At 37.7% G+C, this 5,288-nt stretch overlaps 1 pseudogene; it reads left to right on the top strand.

Annotated features, from left to right (window-relative positions):
- The window catches only part of LOC102825180, a 40,616-nt pseudogene that overhangs the window by 22,646 nt on the left and 12,682 nt on the right, over nt 1-5,288 (top strand).

Raw genomic sequence — 5,288 nt, 5'->3', positions numbered from 1 at the left:
TAGTCGAGGCTTGAACTTTTTCTTCAGTTCCCCCAGCTTAAGAAATGCTGAGTGTGTTTTTCCTTTTTGTTTTCTGATTCCAGATCTTTGCACATTTTATTATAATATTTGGCTTTATCAGATTGAATAAGTATGGTGAAAGAATACAACCATGTTGCACACCTTTCCTAATTTTAAACCATTCAATGTTCCCTTGTTCTGTTGGAACAACTGCCTCTTAGTCTATGTACAAGTTTCTCATGAGCACAATTAATTATTCCTGAATGCTTATTTTCTGCAATGTTGTCTATAGTTTATCATGATCCACATGTTGAAAACTTTTGTGTAGTCCATGAAAACACAGGAAAACATCTTTCTGACATTCTCTGCTTTCAGCCAAGACCCATTTGATGCCATCAATGACACCCATGGTTCCAAGTTGTCATCTGGATCCAAGTTGAACTTCTGATCATTCCCTATCAATGTATGGAGGGGCTCTGAATACCCCACTTAATCCTATGTCACAATTGATTGTACCAGGAGGAACCCTCACACAGGCTACTTTAATCAGATTCTCAGAATAGGATTCAGTAGTGTTAACACTGACATAACATTTGGTAGTAAAGATACATGTATTAGCACAGGAAGGCTACAACTGCCCTTTTCCACCAGAAAACTGTGGACAAGTTACATGAGAACAAAAATTGGTATCTGTTTTTTAATGGCTGTATCCTCATTTTCTAGAAAATTGTCTGGTACATGGTAGGTCCTCAATAAATGTTTTTTTTTTTTTTTTTTTTGATGCCTCTATGTAAAAAATCATAGACTTAGAGCTTCTGAAGGTTTCCAGTTCCGGTTCCTCCTTTTCACAGAATTCTTCCTACCCCTGCCTAGGGACTCCTTGAAACACTTTAGTCCCCACAACTTTTTACCTCATAAATTACCTCAAGATTATATCTGTAACTTGCTACATAAGTTTTAATACTCACTCATTCACTCTTCTACATTCCCCCTTCTCTCCACTCTTTTTTTTTCTTTCTTTCTTTTTTTAAAGTCGTATTTCCTATGAGGTCTATGCTGGTCTCTAAGAAAACAGAGATAAGCAATATTGAACTTGAATTTTTCAACAGAGTACCCAATAATTAGGACAAATCTAGATGCATATGGTATTACAGGGATACCAAGAGACTGTACAAATCCAGGGAAAAGGACACTTTGGGCTTGAATTTAAACCCAGATCACATGGGCATATCATTAACCTTGGTTTCTTCATTCTTCTGTAAAATAAGAAAGTAATAGGCCCTATGCTACCACAAGTTTTTTGTGAATATTACATAATGTAAACTTTTGGAAATAATTATGTGTATGTGGGTTCAGTCCCTGAACATTTATTAAGTGCCTATTCTGTGCACTTAATTCTGTGCGCTGTAGGATAAGCACTGGACCAAAAGGTCAGTTGAACCACAATGTCGGTGGTTCAAACTCACCAGCTGCTCTTCAGAAACCCTATATAGGGTGGCGAGGAGTCAGAATCGACTCAAAGGCACTTAATAACAACAACAAAATTATGTGTAAAGTTCTGGAAGCAGGTCTGAGTAAGAGCTCAAAGTTCAGTAAAAAAAAAAAATAAATAAAATAAATGGGCACAGATCCAGTCCTTAGGGCAAGTCCTGGAGCAACAAGAGGTTTGATCAAAGACAAGCACATCAGTGACAGTTCCAAACACCTAGTCTCTGCTGGTGGAGTCCTGATGTTGTGCTGTGGGATAAGCACTGGGCTACTAACCACAAGGTCAGTGGTACAAACCCACCAGTCACTCCTCAGAAACCCTATGCACTGCAGGGGTGGGGAACCCTTTTCAGCCAAAATTTATAACATCATTCGTGGGCCATACAAAATTACCAATTTAAAAATTAGTCTGACAGAACTTAACAACAACAACATTTGATGAAACATTTAATTAACTCACACCTAATGTGATGGCTGGAACTGCAGTTGCCTTGGCAGGACTAGACCCAGTGATTTCTCAGGACTTATATAGCCTGTTGGCTGGACATCCCCCACCCCTGCTATGTAGGGTTGTTATGACTTGGAACTGACTCAAGGACAGTGAACAACAACAACAGTCTCTGCTGGTAGATATAGAATTATCACCCCTGTGGCTGTCCTATCCTTTATCCCCTTTTCAAGTTGTGGTTGTTGTTTTTGGAGTCCTAGTGTGGCACTCTAAGGACAAGCACTGAACTGCTACCAAAAAGTAGGAGGTTCAAACCTACCAGCTTCTCCTTATAAACTTTATACTCATTCCAAATACTGGATCTAAAGTAAAGTATTAATTGGCTTGTCTCTCCCTTGGTTACAGTTTCAAAGGGGTCAGGAACTGCAACAATATTTGAAATGGGTAACAGAGTACCCATATGCCTGTCCTCACTGGATGTGGGGGAATGCAGTTACTGTACAGGTCTATGATCCTGACTACATGAAGGTGATCCTGGGAAGATCAGATGAGAGTAAAACTCAATCCAGCTGAAGAGCTCTTCTTTCTTGGGCATTTGCTTCTGGTTCTTTAACATTCAGATAGCACTTACATCAAGCATAAGTACCTAACAACAGCAATTTTTTTTACTTTCATGTAATATTAATGATATTGTTCACTGATTTTCACATTGCATTGGGTCACCTTTCTTTGGAATGGGTACAAATGTGGATACTTCCAATCGATAGGCCAAGTAGCTGTCTTCCAAATTTCTTGGCATAAAGAGTGAGCACCTCTAGTGTTTCATCAATTTGTTGAAACAATTCAATTTTGTCAACGTCTGGAACCTAGCTTTTTACCAATGCCCTCAGTGCAGCTTGGATTTTTTCCTTAAATACTTTCATTTCTTGATTATATGCTACTTCTTGAAATAGTTGGGCATCAACTATTTCTTTTTGCTTCAGGGACTATGTGTATTCCTTCCATCTTCTTTTGATGTTTCCTGCATCATTCAGTATTTTGCCTATATAATCCTTCAGTATCCTTAGTCAAGACTTGCATTTTTCTTCAGTTATTTCAGCTTGAGAAATACTGAGTGTGTTCTTCTCTTTTGAAGTTCTAACTCCAGGTCTTTCACGTTTCATTGTTATATGTTCTTTGTCGTCTCCACCTGCCCTTTGAATATTCTGTTCAACTTTTTTTACTTCATTCTTCCCCAATCATACTGTGATTACCTTCCAACCTGAGGGATTCATCTTTGGGCTTCATATCTGACAATGTTCCACTGCTATAAGTAAGATTTTCACTGGCAAACCATTCTGAAGTGACCTGCTTCTCCTCCTAGGCTGTTTTAACCTGGAATCTATGCTGAAATCTACTGACCATGGGTGACCCTGCTGGTATTGAAAAATTTGGTGGCATAGTTTCCAATATTACAGCAGCACACAACCCGCCATAGTATGACAAACTGACTAACAAGTTCTGGCTTTAACAAATGTTACAGGAAAAACTAGGTATCTATTTGCAGCAAAATTAAACAGGATCCATATCTCTCACCATAAGTAAACACTAATTAGATGGATCAAAGACCTAAAGGTAAAGCCCAATACTATAAATATTATCATATAAAAAATAGAGGCAAACTTAGGAATCCTAATACACGGCATAAATACACTATCAAACATTTTTAAAATGCACAAACAGTAGAAGACAAGCTAGGTAACTGAGACCTCCATTCAAACATTTTATATGCTTCAACAGACTTCACTATTAGAGTTAAAGGAGTACTGGTGTGATGCTTCAGGATAAGCTAACAGCAAGATCAATGGTTCAAACCTACCAGCTGCTCCTTGCAAACTCTAAACAGGGTTGCTATGTGTCAGAACTGACTTGACAGCACTTGACAACAACTGAACAATTAGAATTAAAAGATAACTCACAGATTAGGGGAAAAAATTGGCCATGACATATTGGACAAGGGACTGATCTCTAAAATTTGTAGAAAACTTCAACACCTCAACAACAAAAAGATGATTCAGTTTTAAAATGGGAATAGAACATGAAGGCACTTGACTGAAGAAGACTTTCAGATGGCCCATAAATACATGAAGGACTGCTCACGATCCTTAGTCATTAGAGAGATGGAAATCAAACAGTAATATGATATCATCTCACTCCAGTATTAATAACAAACTTAAAAAGCATAAACAGAAAAAACAAATACTAGTGAGGATGTGGAGAAGTTGGAATCCTCATACACTGCTTTGTTGTTGCTGTTAAAAGCTGTGGAGTCGGTTCCAACTCATAGCAACCTTGCATAGGGTTTCTGAGGAGCAGCTGCTGGGTTTGAACTGCCAACCTTGTGGTTAGCAATCCAGTGATTATCCTATAGCAACACACTAGGAGTCCCGTACACTACTGGTGGGACTGTAAACCACAGTGAAAATGACACGGTGCTTCATTTGAAAATTGGAAATAGAAATACCATATGATCTAACAATACCTGAGTATATATCCTAGAGAAATAAGAGTCTTGAGAGGAACACGTACCCCCATGTTCGCTGCAGCATTTTTCACAATATCAAAAAGATGGAAATAACCTAAGTGCTCATAAATGGATAAATGGATAAAAAAAACTATGGTTTATACATACAATGAAATATACTATGCAATGTTAAAGATTAATGAGGAATCTGCAAAATACCTTATAACATGGAGGAACCTAGAAGACGTTATTCTGAGTGAAATTAGTCAATCACAAGAAGACAATCATTGTAGGAGACCACTACTGTAAAGGCTCAAGAAAAGGTTTATATACAGAAAAATACATTCTTTGAAGGTTACCTGGAGTAAGAGGGTAAAAGAGAGTAAATCATCAACTAGAGGGTAGACAAATGTTAACTTGGGTGAAGGGAAAGCCAATGCATAGTAAGGGAGAGGTCAACACAAAATTATCAAACCAAAGAAAACACTAGCCTTGCCATATATGTGGTCAAAGGGCACAGAGCTTTGTAAATATTCAATAAACATTGCTAATGACTGAAAAAAAAAAAGACACTAGGAGGACACAAGAGGTAAAGGCAACAAAGGTTAATGCTACTTGATACCCAATACTGCATAAAAGTAACAGCAAAACTCTATTTTATAGTGGTAAAAAAACACTAAATCGAAACAAAGGTGGGGAGAGAAATGGGACCTCATATATGTATATATATATTTGATAGGATGTTTAGACATACATGTTTATGCTGTTGTTGTTAAGTGCAATCGAGTCAGTTACGATTCATAGCAACACTATATTGTTGTTGTTGTCAGGTACCATTGAGTCGGAACC

This window comes from Chrysochloris asiatica, unplaced genomic scaffold (assembly GCF_000296735.1).
Source record: "Chrysochloris asiatica unplaced genomic scaffold, ChrAsi1.0 scaffold00026, whole genome shotgun sequence".
NCBI lineage: Eukaryota > Metazoa > Chordata > Mammalia > Afrosoricida > Chrysochloridae > Chrysochloris > Chrysochloris asiatica.
The sequence above is the reverse complement of the archived record's forward strand: the minus strand, read 5'-3'. Positions and strand labels throughout refer to the sequence as shown.